The sequence below is a fragment of the Chrysemys picta genome, chromosome 15, assembly GCF_011386835.1.
Source record: "Chrysemys picta bellii isolate R12L10 chromosome 15, ASM1138683v2, whole genome shotgun sequence".
Taxonomy (NCBI): domain Eukaryota; kingdom Metazoa; phylum Chordata; order Testudines; family Emydidae; genus Chrysemys; species Chrysemys picta.
In genome coordinates this window covers 4,101,794-4,118,262 of record NC_088805.1, presented here as the reverse complement: position 1 = coordinate 4,118,262, position 16,469 = coordinate 4,101,794, and the positions used below count along the sequence as shown (strand labels likewise).

At 49.5% G+C, this 16,469-nt stretch overlaps 1 long non-coding RNA gene across 1 annotated transcript; it reads right to left on the bottom strand.

Annotated features, from left to right (window-relative positions):
• Window positions 1-92: 92 nt before the first annotated feature.
• Window positions 93-2,919, bottom strand: LOC135975810 (uncharacterized). Its single transcript, XR_010592857.1, has 2 exons — window positions 2,782-2,919; window positions 93-599 (listed from the first exon to the last, which is right to left on the bottom strand). It is a non-coding gene; the product is annotated as an uncharacterized LOC135975810 (long non-coding RNA).
• Window positions 2,920-16,469: the final 13,550 nt, after the last annotated feature.

Genomic DNA, 16,469 nt, shown 5'->3' with positions numbered 1-16,469 from the left:
AGTCCAGGGAGAGAGCTGTGCAATCAGCAAAGCATCAAATCTCTGAAAGCAGTGGCCGGAAGCAACGAGCCAAATATTTAGATTCAGTGAAGTATTGGCCAATTACAATATTTTTCCTTATAGAAAAAATTTACAAGCACATAAAAATAAATATTTGAGAATACAATATACCAAAGCACTGAGTCACTTGCAGCTCTAAATCTTTTGCCCATTTTCCATCCCCATCCATCAGGCAAGCAGCTTCCCCATTTACGGTTTGGAAAAGGGATCTGCTGTTAATGAGCTACTCGGTAATGACGCTGGATCCAAAGTACATTCACAGATCACAGGTTGCTTGAGTGACGGGCATCCAAGATGCACGGCAACGCTGTGGCTGAACCCAGCAGGGAGCATCTCCTGCTTTGGGCAGCCAGAGCAGGGCTGCCGTGGAAATCCACAGGAAGTAGTCCAGGAGCTTTGTAACATTGGAAGCCCGGGAGACGTTCTGGTGCACAAAGAGCCCTGCACAGATGCATAGAGCAGCCAGAGAAGTACCAGACTGAAGAGGAGGTGGCCGGCCGGATCCTGTGGAGTCCTTCAGTGCAGCACACACTTTGCCACTGGAGATGGAGGAAATGAAAATAAGTGACTTCTGTCTAAGCTGTTACCACAGATTCTTCCCTCTCCCTATGTCCTTGCCCAGTGTCGTCCTGTGATGGCCAGGAGACAGGGACCCATCAATAAATAACGATAGTGCAGTTTCCACTAGGGCCTGTGGGGAAGGGCTGTGGCTGCCCTTTCCCTTGAGATCTTTCCTCTTCTCCTGCTCTCAGTCGTGTGGTCTGTAATCTCAGCATGAGAGCGCCAGTCCCACCTGACTCCAGCCCTTCCTCTGGCACTGCCACGCATGCACAGTCCCTCGGCCTAGCTCTGTGCACAGGCAGCAAGCCAAACACGGGGATTTCATGTTTTTCTGTGGAGCTTTGGTGGCTTTTACAGCATGTGGCCAATTTCCTGTTTTCTGTGAGATCTGTGAACGCAATACAGATGGCAGGGCTAACCAGTGAGCAGCACTGCCCAGTGATTCGCAGTGACACAGCCGGCATCCTGAGCAGGGTTATTAGCACTGACAGGGAGCTCAGCTCTGCACAAGTCACAGAAGCTCTGTTCTCTGCTCTAAGAAGCTAAAGAGCCAGAATTTAGAGGGATTCAGTCAAGGGGGAAAACAAGCACCAGCCCACTCATTGTATAAATGGGAACTGGGGGGAAGGTCCCAGCAGGAGGTAACAGCTGATGATGGGAAAGGAGGACTGCTGAGAATTCAAGAGAAAGAGGATGGCAGAAGATAGCAAAGGAGAGACTGCCACCAGCAGAGAGACAGCCCACTCAGCTCCTGCAGGCGGGATCCTAGCGTAGAGATGCTTCCCTTGCAGCTGAGAGGGAGAAGAGAGGCATTGTGAAAAGCAGACAAACCCTTGAGACACAGACTTTCTCTCCTGGAACCAGATTTCAGCCGGGCATCTCTCTTCTGAAAGCAGTTTGAGGGAAACCAGTGGGACGGAACACAAGCAGGAAGGCATCTCAGTTCAAGGAGTGGAGCGGTGGCCTTCATGCCCTGTTGAGGCTGTATATTTAAAGCCAGCTAGAGCCCTCGGAGGCACTTCCAGCAGCAGCTCACCGCTGAAGGGCCTAAAGGGGCACTAGCTCCAATGGGAATCTCTCTCCTGAGGTTCAGGAGTGAGGCCCCCAGGCAATTCCTCATCGAAGGGTCAAAGGCTGATCTAGGCAAAGGCAGGCTGGGTTTGTCACCCTCCAGAGGGGGAATTTATGGATCAGGATAGCCCGAGACAGTGATTTGAACTGGACTTATTGGGGAAATACAGGGTCATTAGCATGGGGTTTTTCCTTCACATGTTAAATGGTGCTGTGGTTAATCAGCAATAAGGCCATGAGTGCTGTAAGGTCTGAATGTATTGTGTACCTGGGGAACCAGAGCTCCGGAATGAAACCTCCTCTGCATTGCTGGGGGGGGGGGGGGGACCTTCAGATGGAGCAGCCGAATGCAGCAGGGGAGGCCCGCAGGGGGTCGACCAACCTTTCAATGGCAGTGTGTATATTTCTCAAATACTTCGGCTTATGCCACAGGTTTATGCACCCATCCCCCCACCTCAGGGCAAAGTTAGCAGCCGTGGCGAGGCCAACCACAGGGACTAGCTATGGACAAGCCATTGCACCCTGTAGTCCCCCCCAGGAAAATCAAAGGGCCCCCTCCACTATTTGGCACCACCTGGGTTAAAGCACTTCTGGAGACCAGCCGGATTAGCACAGGGCAGGACCAACCTTTCCTTAAGCCAGGGAAAGGGCTGGGGCACGTTTGCTTTGTTTTGCTGAGCCAGCTCTAACATGGCTTGGCCCAGCTCACATGAGGAGCCCTGTGCCACACTAGCCTGTCTCAGGGTTCTCACTCCTCCTGGCTGTTCTGGGGATTAGTCTGACGCCTCACCTTGTGGTCTCTCCCCCCATTGTCCTCTCTCTCGCTCTGCAGCCCTCCCCACTCCTCCAGGAGCTGCAGCTTCCTCTTCCCGACTCAACCCTCTGGCCAGCTCACTATGGGGTTCCCCTTCCAGGGTAGAGAGTCACAATGGACCCACTGACCAGGCAATGCCACTCCTTCAGTGGCTGGGAGAGGACCCTGGGCCCACCCATTTCTCTGGGGTCCAGCCCAGGGACCCTACAACATGCAGCCAAGGTCTGTTTAGTCCCCAGCCTGATTGCTCACTCTCTGGGCTGTTTCCTACTCACCTCTGACAGGCTCTCTTCTCCACCCTGCCCTCAGGGCCAGGCTCCCAGGGTCCTACTCTTTCCCTGGGTTCCCTCCTTCGCTCTCTAATGCACAGAGGGTGGCTGCAGACTTCCTCACTGCAGCCCTTTCAGTTGCCAGCCCACACCTGCTCAGCTGAGCTTCATCCTCCAATCAGGGGTCCTGCCTCTAGTCTAATCCCCACATGTGGGACCTATCACATTGACCTGAGCTTCCTTAACCCTTTCAGGGTTGGGGGGTGGGGAACATCCCATCATATAGCCTCAGCAGTGCTTTAACACAGTCTTGAGGGGCCTGAAAGGAGCGCATTCCCTCCAGGTGCAGATGCACAAAAAATCCTGCTCAAACAGCAACAGGAAGGTGTGTGTGGGGTGGGGTGGGGTGGGGTGGGGGAGTGGCCTTTTAACAGGCAGTGGGACATAAGAGCTGCGATACTGGATCAGACCGTGGTCCACCTAGCCCGGTATCTTGTCTCTGATAATGGCCGATACCAGAGCTTCAGGGGGAGTGTGCAGAAGAGGGCACTTATGGAGTGAGCCCGCCCTGCCTTCCAGTCCCAGCTTCTAGCAGTCAGAGGTTAGAGTCTCTCGGAGCAGGGGGTTGCATCTTGGCTAGTAGTCCTTAATGGACCTATCCTCCATGAACTGATCCAGTCTTTTTTTAAACCCTTTGTACTTTCAGCCATCACAACATCCGGTGCCAGTGTGTCCACAGGTTAGTTGTGCGTTGTGTGAAAAAATACTTTCTCTTGTTTGTATTAAACTTGCTGCCTCTTAATTTCATCAGGTGACCCCGGATTTTGTATTGTGTGGAGGGGTAAATAACACTTCTCTATTCACATTTCCCACACTATTCCTGACTGTATAGACCTCTAGCGGATCGCCTCTTAGTCTCACTCTTCTACGCTGAACAGCCCTAATCTTTTTAGGCTCTTTGCGTGGAAGCCATTCTAGACCCTTGATCATCTTTGTTGCCCTTCTCTGAACCTTTTCCAGTTCCACTATATCATTTTTGGGATAGGGCAATGTGGTGGGGTGATGACTCACCGGTGCAGCGCCTCCTGCTGGTCGTCTCAGGAATTACCTCTTTCCAGCCCAGAGCGCCCTCTGCAGGCCGGTATCTTGCCTGCCGCTGGCCCCCGTGTTCCTCCCGGACCCAGTGCCCTTCTATGTCTGGGTTCTGCCTCCCCCCCCCACAGTAACCCACAATTTGGGTCTCCCCACCTAGGGGAACCCCCAACCCTCTATCCCCACCTTGTCTCAGTGGCTACTGCCAGTCATCATCTAGCCCCCGCTCCCTGGGGCGGACTGGAGTCTGTAAACCACTCGTCATCGGCCAGGGAGGTTGGACCAGTGGCCTCTGCCTACCTCTGGGCTGCCCCTCTGCAGCCCCTGTACCTTTTGTGGGCCCTTAACTAGGCCTACAGCCTGGGGGGTTGTCTGGCTGGAGCTCCCCAGCTCCCTCTGCCCTTCCCCAGCACTGCTCCACCTCAGGTACCTTGCTCAGCTCCCAGGCAGCCAGGCCCTTCTCTCTCAAGGAAGCTAGAGAGAGAGTCTGTCCTTTCCTTCTGGCCCACCACCCCCTTATAAGGGCCAGCTGGGCCCTGATAGCACTGGCCACAGCTGTGGCTGCTTTCCCAATCAGCCTAGCTTCTCTCCGCCACAGCCCTCTCCAGGGCTGCTTTAACACCCCCTGGGCCAGAGCGGGGTGGTCACCACACTACAGGCAACCAGAGAAAGACACCGTATCTGTTATGCTTATAAGAAGCACACAGGATCTTATTCAGGGGAAAAGGCAAGAGGCCGCGTTTATTGGAGATACAACAATTAGCATATGCATTCAATCACACTACAACACACACACACACACACACACACACACACACACACACAGTCCCGCCAGTCTCCTGGTGCCTTTACGTCCGTCCTCGATTCCTCCCTAGAACATCTGGTCCGGTGATGTCCTTCACACTTATCTGCTAACACACACATTCCTCATTCACACACAACACAGGATTGATTTACACAAAGCATTTGAACAGGAACATCACATTGCAATGCAGGAGAAAACAATCCCGGCATTCTTTTACTTATTTCAAAATGCTAAACCTACAACAAAGTGGTGACCCTAAAGGTCCGTTATTGCCTTGAAATCAGCTTCAGACACAAGATTCTGGCACACGAGGCCATTCCTTTCTGCTTTCCGGAAGGGTGGCTGGCAGAATATGGTCAAATCATATCATACATCAATACATTTAATACATGCTACGTTATTATTCTTTGTCCTTCATTCTAAATTATACAAAATACATAAAACATAAAATCCCAGTACTACATATCCCCCTTCTGACCCCTCAAGATTAATTCTTGAGTGGGTCATATTTTATACAACTGTTTCATAGCAATATACTGAGAGGCAATTTGAGCTTGTGGTTGTAATTTAACAAACCTTCTTTTTGTCCAACAGCACATAGAACACATTCCTAGCAAGCAAACACAGGCCAATATTAACACAACTAGCAATGGGTGAAACATGATAGACAATATGCCCTTAGAAGTCGGGGACCAGCCTGTAACATAAACTTAGTTTATTTGCCATTATCTCTATGTTAGTAGCATCCAGAACTCCAACTCCTAATTCAGTTTTACCCAAAGCAGTTTAATATACTTCTTGGGAGCTTTAAAAAAAAAAAAGACTACCCACCCCTCCTGGCTGCCAGGCAAATCCAATAACCTTCAGTAGTTCACACTGCAATAGTATTACCTGCACTGGGCCTTTACTGTACTGCCCCTTATAGTAATCAGGGAAGGTGTTACAATGGCCTTCCTTTCCTTACATCCAAGTTTATACAACACACAGGTGCATTCAGCTGGGCTTGCGTGCTGGAAGTTGATTAAGACTTGCCAATTATTACTGATTTCCTCCCACTCCCTCAAGCAAGCAATGTTTTCACAGCCCCCTGTTTTTCTCCTTGGTAAGTTCACTTTGTGCTTCAAAAATGTTTATGTTTATTCTTCCCTTCCCACCACCAGATAAACCTTGTGTCCTATGCATATTCTGCCTTTAAATGTGCCTTTGCCACCCTGTTAACAGACTGGCGTTCCTTGACCTCCGCCCTTTTGCAACATTTCTATCTGTAAATACAGTTTAAATGATTATTAATTTTTTTCTGCCTAATGCAATATCCTCTCTTTTTGTAACACAATAATGCTAGAAACAAGACAACAACACAAAACACAATCTTCATCATGACAGGAGATTCACGGTATTCCGGCTTGCTCTTTAGCTGGTACCAGCTTTTCCTGATTTTCTGAAAGACAAAAAGAACAAATTTCTACCTCTTCTGGGGGGCAGATTATTGCTTAAGCTCTCCCTCTCTTTTACAAATAGCCTTGCTGATTGCAGGCAAAAGAGGAATTACCCCCATACTCTCCTGTGGGTTTGTTCTATAGGCAGGCCAGGTTTAATGGTTTCTACCTTTTAAGGGTGAATTATCCCACTGTTCAGCTATTACATTCATGAAGTGATGTACCTCAGTTTCCCTTTTAATACAGCAGACCAGGTTTGTAATGGTTTTTCTGCTGTGCTAAGCTTGAAGTTTATTCACAAGTAGTAGCTGAGAAGCATCATTACCAGATGACCTTAAAGGTTTTTTCCAAAATTCATACACACTATACATTGTTACAGGGGTACTTATTAACCTTAAATGTATCCCAATATTAACAATAACATTAGCATCAAATCTAGTAAAGGTACCTCGTTATACCATGAATTCTATCCTTGGGGTTTGGGTGAATTAAAAGGTAGGGGTGTCATGCATATAAGCAGACCCCTTTTGTACCTGTCTTCAGATTTTAGCACTGGGCGCGCGCACACACACACACACACACACACACACACATTTTTTTTTTCTATTTAGGATTAACCTGTCCCTCGTATTCTTAGGGTTGACCTTTTTTCCACCTTCCTCTGGAGAGTCATAATTTGAGACTTTTGGTTTCAGGTAGTTTGTTTGCTGACCAGGTATGTTCCTCATCTGCAGCTCCTTTGTGCTGCCCCTTACGGGCAGTTCTCTCCTTCCTTTATCAGCTAGGTAATTTGCATCAACATAGACACTTTCTGACTTGCTTTTGGATCCAAAGCCATCAGCAGCTCAGAGTTTCTGTCTTAAAAAGGACACAATTAACTTCCACCAGAGTTTGGATTTCTTTCCACTTTCAACTCCTGCTTCCAAAACACACAGCAAAAAACAACCCGCTGTGGCTCCCTTTGGAGCCCTAATAGGATTTTAATTAAGTAGCATGTTTTGTTTGCCTCTCTTTTACCCCTTCTACAATATACACTGCACATGTCCTGGGGAAAATGCACATTCCTTCCCTAGTTTAACTTCTATAACATTAGCCGTATCAATTAGTACATAAGGTGTAACGGTTCCTTTTGTGCTCACAGAGTTTTCATGTACCCTTAGCAAGGTAACAGTCAGATTACACAGAGCCACCTTACGGCTCAGTGTTCCTGATGTTGCTTTTTTTTGGTGCACCTCACCCCACTGTTGCTCCAGAGGGGCACTGTCTTTTTTAATTTCTTATTCTTTTACTACAGCTCTTATCTGCTATTTCGTTACCAAAAAAAAAAAAAAAAAAAAAATCCAGACTCTCTTCCCATCCTCCTGGGTTTGACTGCCCTGCTGCAGCCACGACTTTGGTCTTTAAAAATATATTGAATGATATAAAGCATTGAGGTACCTTAAGGGTTAAATGCTAAATACCAAAGCCAAACACCGCTAGTTACCTGTGTCTGGCATAAAGTGTCCCTCAGTTTTGAAACTTTGACCTAAAGATTCAAATGGATTTTTAGTGGCATTATTTAAAAACAAAACTAAACCAATTCATCTTAAATCTACAAAACAAGATTTTTACAAACCAGGAGTGTTTGTGTAAAAAACCTCACGTATTGACACAATATATATGCACACACACACACACACACACACACTTTTTTGCTTAACATCCCTTACACTGCGTTAATTTTTACACAACTGTACATAGATTACATTTGTGGGCGGTTAAGTTCCAATAGAAACCCCTTATGTTCTTTTAGTGAATTTGACTAAATTATTCATAGTCAGATGATTTAAATCAGATTGTCTCTTTGCCTGGCTTATTTACAGACATTCCTTTGGAAAAGGGCCCATTTTCCCCCTCAGAATGGCTGCAAAGAAACCAAGAATTCTCTTCCTATAAGACTTTTTCTTTTTAACATTTTTACAAGGTTCAACTACATTAATTCCCTCCAGCCTGTGCAGAGTTAACGTCTCACCCGCTTTCCTTAAAATCACTTGCTTATCTCCCAAAATGACAACTCCATCAGCCCAGACAATTCCAAGTATTGTCTCAGGGCTCTGAATTCCCCAGGCCTATACTTACTCCTTTCCTTACCCCTGCCACTCTGCCCCTCAGGGTGCCCAACCTCTTTATCTGTTGCCTGCCTGCTTGTCTGGGCCTGATCCTGCTTTCCTTGCTGTTGCCACACTGGCAGTATTTTAGAAAAGAATTGTTGTCCCATTTCCAGGAGCGGCACCACGGTTTTTGCCGCCCTAGGCAGCAGCACTCATCCTCAGAGCATTCGGCGGCGGGGGTCCTTCCACTCCGCGTCTTCGGGGCACTTCGGCGGTGGGTCCCGGAGCAAGTGAAGGACCCGCTGCCGAAGAGCCCTGAAGACGCATAGCGGAAGAACCCCCGCCACTGAATTGCCGCCAAGGATGGCAAAATGCCGCCCCCCAAATCCTGACGCCCTAGCGACCGCCTAGAGGAAGCGCCGGCCCTGCCCATTTCTAATTTTGATGATGTTCGTCCATCGTTATCGATGAAGACCTCAACAACTCATTCTTTCGATGACCGGGCTCTGTGTGTCCGAAGATGACTGATCAGTCCGATTCGGGCGTGGAACGTCCTGTCACACGTCGGGCAGACATGTAATGGCACTGTCGATGATGTACAAGCAGCTCTGGACTTGCGCTGCTCACGCTTTTTTTCAGCCTCAGCAATACGCCTCGCCTCAAAGGTGTGTGAATGAGGCTGCGCCATGCTGGACGGTTCAGTGCGAAGGTTTCCCATGTGGCGTTGTTGATCTCGAAGGACTTCAAAGAGGTCTTCAGCGTGTCCTTGAACCGCTTCTTTTGTCCTCCATGGGAGCGCTTTCCCTGAGTAGTTCTCCGTAGAAGAGCTGTTTAGGAATGCGTTCGTCTGACATTCTCATGACATGTCCGGCCCACCTGGTCTGGGCTCTCATCAGCAATGTGTGAACTGACGGCAGACTGGCTCTAGTAAGGACATCAGTATCGGGCACTTTGTCCTGCCATCTGATTTTTAGAAGCTTTCGCAGACAGGAAATGTGGAAGTGATTGAGCCTTCGTGCATGACTCCGATAGACAGTCCACGTCTCGCAGGCGTACAGCAGAGTTGGAAGCACCACTGCTCAGTAGACCTTCAGCTTCGTTGGTAGGCTGATCCCTCGACGTTCCTAAACGCTGGAGCGCAATCGGCCAAATGCAGAGCTGGCTTTAGTAATTCTGCAGTTTACTTCATCATCGATTGACACTGCTCGGGAAAGGGTACTGCCCAGGTCTGTGAAGTGGTCCACTGTCTGAAGTCTCTGTCCATTTACAGTGATGGACGGTTCTGAGTACAAAGCGTGGGGAGCTGGCTAGTGCATGACCTCAGTTTTCGGGTATGTCTACACTATGAGAATAGTTCGATTTTACTTAAAGCGAATTTGTGGAACCGATATTACAAAGTCAAACGTGTGTATCCACACTAAGGACAGTAATTCGACTTTGTGAGTCCACACTAACGGGGCAAGCGTCGACATTGGAAGCGGTGCACTGTGGGCAGCTATCCCACAGTTCCCGCAGTCCCCGCTGCCCATTGGAATTCTGGGTCGAGCCCCCAATGTCTGCTGGGGCAAAAAATGTGTCGAGGGTGGTTTTCTGTAACTGTCGTCATTCAACCCTCCCTCCCGCCCTCCCTCCCTGAAAGCGCCGGCGGGCAATCAGTTCACGCACTTTTCTGGTGATTGACAGCGCGGACGCCACAGCACTGCGAGCATGGAGCCTGCTGCGATCATCACTGCAGTTATGGCCATTGTCAACACCTCCCACCTTATCATCCACCTTTTTCAGAGGCAGATGCTGAGAAATCGGGCGAGAAGGCTACTGCAGCGCGGTGAGGACATTAAGTCTGAGAGGGGCACAGACCTCTCACAAAGCACGGGACCCTGCGCCGTGAACATCATGGTGGCAATGGGTCATGTTGATGCTGTGGAACGGCGATTCTGGGCCCGGGAAACAAGCATGGACTGGTGGGACCGCATAGTGCTGCAGGTCTGGGATGAATCACAGTGGCTGCGAAACTTTCGGATGCGTAAGGGAACTTTCCTGGAACTTTGTGAGTTGCTGTCCCCTGCCCTGAAGCGCAAGGACACCCGGATGCGAGCAGCACTGACTGTCCAGAAGTGAGTGGCCATAGCCCTCCGGAAGCTTGCAACGCCAGACAGCTACCGGTCAGTCGCGAACCAATTTGGAGTGGGCAAATCTACCGTGGGGGTTGCTGTGATGCAAGTAGCCAACGCAATCGTTGAGCTACTATTCTCAAAGGTAGTGACCCTGGGAAACATGCAGGTGATCATAGATGGCTTCACAGTGATGGGATTCCCAAACTGCGGTGGGGCTATAGATGGAACTCACATCCCTATCCTGGGACCGGACCACCAGGCCAGCCAGTACTTTAACCGAAAGGGCTACTTTTCAATGGTGCTGCAAGCACTGGTGGACCATAGGGGACGTTTTACCAACATCAACGTTGGATGGCCGGGCAAGGTTCATGATGCTCGTGTTTTCAGGAACTCTGGTCTGTTTAGACAGCTGCAGGAAGGTATTTACTTCCCGGACCACAAAATAACTGTTGGGGATGTGGAGATGCCTATAGTGATCCTCGGAGACCCAGCCTACCTGCTAATGCCCTGGCTCATGAAGCCCTATACAGGCGCCCTGGACAGTGAAAAAGAATTCTTCAACTACCGACTGAGCAAGTGCAGAATGGTGGTGGAGTGTGCTTTTGGACATCTCAAGGGGAGATGGAGAAGCTTACTGACTTGCTCTGATCTCAGCAAAACCAATATCCCCATTGTTATTGCAGCTTGCTGTGTGCTCCACAATCTCTGTGACAGCAAGGGGGAGACCTTTATGGCGGGGTGGGAGGTTGAGGCAAATCGCCTGGCTGCCAGACAGCTGGGCGATTAGAAGAGCCCAGCGGGATGTGCTGTGCATCCGGGAAGCTTTGAAAGCTAGGTTTCAGAGTGAGCAGGGTAACCTGTGACTATTAAGTTTGTTTAAACAGAAGCTGAACCTGCCCCCGTTTCTTTACCCAGTTAATGTTGACTATCCTCTCCAGTTACATACCCCCTTCACCCCATTGCCCCCCTTCCAACACACCTTTAAAAATAAAATAAATGAAACTTTGTTCATTAACACCGTTTTCTTTATTAAGGATTTCCTGGTAAAGTGTTGAAACTGGGATGCAGACTGTGGTGGAGAGCGGGTGTAGTGATGGAAAGGACACTTCTAAACTCGAGGAATGACAGGCTCCTGCTCCTAGAGCGGTCCGCAGTGGTGGACTGGTTGTTTCAGCGGAGCCTGCCACCCCTCCTTTTTGGGACTCTGTGTGTGGGGGCTATGTGACTTTGTGGCGGGGGAGGACGGTTACAGATCCCCTGCTGCGTGGCTCTGTCATCCAGGCTAAGGACCACTGCATAAAATCTGTAACCGCCCTCCCCCACCACAAACTCACATAGCCCCCCCCCCCACACACAGAACATGAAAACCACCTCCCAGACTGACCAGGGTGCCTAGTGACTGCAATGTGTGTGTGACCTTCTGCTGAACCTGCCCCCGTGTCTGTACCCTGGTAAAGGTGACTGTCCTCTCCAATTACCAACTCCCTTCCCCCCCCTTCAAACACACTGTCCTCTAAAAGAACATGACCGAAACAGTAATTAACAGAAACGTATTTTTTTATTAACAACTACACAGTTAGGGGATGACACTGGGACGGGGGCTTGGGTGAGGTGCTTTTGGAGTGAAGGAAAGGACTTATCAAATCTTTGGGAATGAGAGCCTTCTGTTACTTGAGCAGTCTGCAGGGGTGGAGTGACTGTTTTCACGGCCCCTGCCGCCCTCCTTCTTGGGACTTTGGGTGAGGGGGGGATGGGACTTTGTGGCGGGGGAGGGCGGTTAGAGAATGCAGTGGGGTTCTGTCCTCCTGCCTCCGGTCCTGCAGAACATCTACAAGGCGCCGGATCATGTCCGTTTGCTCCCTCATTATTCCAAGGAGCGTTTGAGTCGCCTGCTGGTCTTCCTGCCGCCACCTGTCCTCCCATTCGCTGTGTGATCGCTGGTATTGCGACATGTTCTCCCTCCACTGGGTCTGCTGTGCCGCCTCAGCTCGGGAGCAGCCCATAAGTTCTGAGAACATCTCGTCCCGTGTCCTTTTCTTTCATCGCCTGATCTGCACCAGCCTCTGGGAGGGGGATGCCGGGGTAGCTTGGGAGACACTCACAGCTGTGGGATGGGAAAAAGGGAGTGAATTCCTCACAAAGATACAGTTTTGCGAACAATGAATATAGTCTTTCTCTGTGAACAAGACCATGCACAGCACCTATCACATGCGCACTCAGTACAAGGTCGAATTTTCAGCCTTCCCATTGAGTTCTTGGGGTCTTGCTGTACAGATCACACAAGCGGGGCAGGACAGCGGAAATCGGGTAGCAGGCTGACATGGTAAGCCGTAGACTTTTGGCTGCTTAAAGCTTAATTTATAGCAGTGCCCTCCTTTCACGTTCCAAGCAATGCTCCTAGCGTTGGCCAGTTCCTGCTGCCGGCAATCCGGTCAGCATGAACTCTGCCCCTGTCTCACCCCCCTCGTGGCTGTCCCCGGGAAAGATCACTGTATGCTGCCCCTGTCACGTCTTCACCGCGTGGCTGTAAACGGCCGGTTACAGTTATGTAAAGGAACAGGCAATCAGTCCCAATACTAACATTCCCCTAATTCAAAGCAGGTCACCATGAGTGATATCACTCTGATGAGGATTTCGGAGACAGAGAAAGACCGCATGCTGCGTGAATGCCAGCAAGCACCAGGGCTGTATGCTGCCATGCTTTGCGAGGCAATGATCCCGGAGTACTTGCTGCTAGCCTGGTGCGGAAAAGTTTCCTACCATGGAGGACGCAATAAGGCTGCTCTCCCCAGGAACCTGATGCAAAGGCTTTCACAATACCTCCAGGAGACCTTTGTGGAGATGTCCCAGGAGGATTTCTGCTCTATCCCCGGACATATTGACAGAATTTAAAGCGCCTAGGGCAAACTAATCATGAAAAACCGGACATATTGACAAACTTTTCCAGTAGCTGCACTGGCAAGGACTAGAAACTAAAGCACCTAGGGCAAACTAATCATAAAAAACCCATTGTTAAGATACCATTCCTATTCTGTTCAAAATAAATGTTTAAAAACACTTACCTACTGATCCTTCCCCTGATTCACGGTCCGAGTTACCACCTTGGGAGGGTTGGTAGGGGGTCTCCGTGAGGGTGATGAAGAGATCCTGGCTGTCGGGGAAATCAGTGTTGAAAGCGCTGTCGACTGCCTCATCCCCCTCATCTCCTTCCTCATATTCCCCGTCCGCGAACATCTCCGAGGAAGCGGCCGTCGACAATACCCCATCATCAGAGTCCACGGACAGTGGTGGAGTAGTGGTGGCGGCCGCACCTAGAATGGAATGCAGTGCCTCATAGAAACGGCATGTCTGGGGCTGGGATCCGGAGCGTCCGTTTGACTCTTGGTCTTCTGGTACCCTTGTCTCAGCTCCTTGATTTTCATGTGGCACTGCATTGCATCCCGGCTGTATCCTCTCTCTGTCATGGCTTTGGAGATCTTCTCGTAGATCTTCACAGTCCGTTTTTTTGATCGCAGCTCTGAAAGCACGGACTCATCACCCCACACAGTGATCAGATCCAAGACTTCCCAATCAGTCCATGCTGGGGCCCTCTTTCTATTCAGCGATTGCATGGTCACCTCTGCTGGAGAGCTCTGCATCGTTGCCAGTGCTGCTGAGCTCGCCATGATGTCCAAACAGGAAATGAGATTCAAACTGGCCAGACAGGAAAAGGAATTCAAATTTTCCCAGGGCTTTTCCTGTGTGGCTGGCAGAGCATCTGAGCTCGGACTGCTGTCCAGAGCGTTAACAGAGTGGTGCACTGTGGGATAGCTCCCGGAGCTATTAGCCTTGAATTCCGTCCACACTAACCCTAATTCGACAGGGCCATGTCGAATTTAGCGCTACTCCCGTCATCGGGGAGCAGTACAGAAATCGATTTAAAGAGACCTCTATGTCAAAATAAATAGCTTCGTTGTGTGGACGGGTGCAGGGTTAATTCGAGTTAACGCTGCTAAATTCGACATAACCTCCTAGTGTAGACCAGGCCTTCTTGATGTTAATGGTGAGACCGAAGTTGTTGCATGCAGTTGAAAACTTGTCCATACTGACTTGCATTTCTGGCTCTGTACTACCATTCAGAGCACAATCATCGGCAAAGAGAAAGTCTCGAAGTACAGTTTTCTTCACCTTGGTGATGGCACGCAGTCGCCTCAGATTGAATAGTTTCCCGTCAGTTCTATACTTCAGGCCTACTCCTTCAGTGCAGTGTTGAAAGGCATCAGTCAAAGTGGCAGAGAATATCATGCTGAACAAAGTGGGTGCTAAAACACACCCTTGCTTGATGCTGTTGGTGACTGGGAAGGCCTCAGATGTTTCACCATCATCCAGGACACGAGCCATCATACCGTCATGAAATTGACGTACAATTCGTATAAATCTGTCTGGACAGCCAAATGTCGACATGATCCTCCACAGGCCCTGGCGACTGACAGAGTCAAATGCTTTCGTGAGGTCCACAAAAGTCGTGTAGAGTTCACGATTCTGCTCTTGACATTTCTCCTGTAGCTGACGCACAGCGAAGATCATGTCAATAGTCCCACGTCCCTTGCGGAAGCCACACTGTGATTCTGGCTGTAAGCCCTTCTCCAAGTGAGTGATCAATCGGTTCAACAGAACCCGTGCAAGAACTTTCCCCGCTGTAGAAAGCAGCGAGATTCCAGTGATTGTCGCATACCTGGCGATTGCCCTTCCTCTTATAGAGATGCAAGATGGACACATCTCTAAATTCTTGTGGAATGGTTCCCTGCTTCCAGAAGGACTGAAACAGCTCAGTGAGCTTCCGTAGCAGCACGGGTCCACCGACTTTGTACACCTCTGCTGGTATGGCATCTGACCCTGGGGCTTTGCCACTTGACAGCTGGTTGATAGTTTTCTTCACTTCGTCCTCTTCTGGTGAAGCATCCATGGAGTCATTGACTGCAACCTGGGGCATCTTGTCAATGGCCTCATCCTTGATGACTGAGCGGCAATTGAGAATTGCTTCAAAGTGTTCAGCCCATCTCTGGAGAATCTGCGTCTTCTCTGTAAGGAGCACAGTATCATCAGAGTTTAGGAGGGGAAAGCTCCCAGAAGACTGTGGACCATAGAGTGTGTTGAGGGCTTCATAAAACTGCTTATAGTCGTTCCTGTCCACATATGCCTGTATTTCATCTGCTTTGGTGCTCAGCCACAAGTCCCGCATTTTGCGCAGTCGGTTCTGTACTGTTCTGTGAGCGCTGATAAAGGCGGTCTTCTTTGCCACTGAGGATGGATCGTTTTGATATGCACGATGCAGGCGGTGCTTCTCAGCAAGTAAGACCTGGATTTCTGCATCATTTTCGTCAAACCAGTCTTGCTGCCTGCATGTGGAGGGCTCCAATATCTTCGATGCAGCTGTATGGACAGTGTTGCGGAATCGCTCCCAGTCTTTTTCAGCGTCATCCTCAATACGAAGATCAGCAAGTTCATTCTCTAGGTCTTCCGCTAGATTTTCACTGATGCGGCTGTTCTTCAGCTTCGACACGTTGATCCTTTTGAGAGCCTTAGAGCCTTGTGGTCGTCTCTTCGGCATGATATGGAGCTTCATTTTGGATACTATGAGCCTATGATCCATCCAACAGTCAGTGCCACACATAGCTTTTGTAACCCTGACATCTTGTCTGTCCCTTCTCCTGATGATGACATAATCGATCAAATGCCAGTGCTTGGAACGGGGATGCATCCACAAAGTCCTGTTACGGGTAGGAAGGCGGAAGACCGTATTGCTGATCAGAAGGTCATGTGCTGCACAAGTTTTCAGCAGTAACGGGCCATTGCTGTTACACTTTCCCACTCCACTTTTCCCGATGACTCCTTCCCAGGCTGCGGCATCGCATCCGACTCTTGCATTAAAATCGCCAAGCAGAATCAGCTTGTCTGTGCGGTGCACTGACGATAGCAGAGTATCTAGTTCTCCGTAGAATTTATCCTTCACATCCTCTGGGTTGGTCATTGTAGGAGCATATGCGCTGATCAAAGTAGCTTGTTTTCCTTTTTGAAGCGGAAGCTGCATTGTCATGAGCCGGTCATTCATACCCTTGGGGGAACTGGCAAGTTTCCGAACAAGATGATTCTTGATGGCGAAGCCAACTCCAGATTC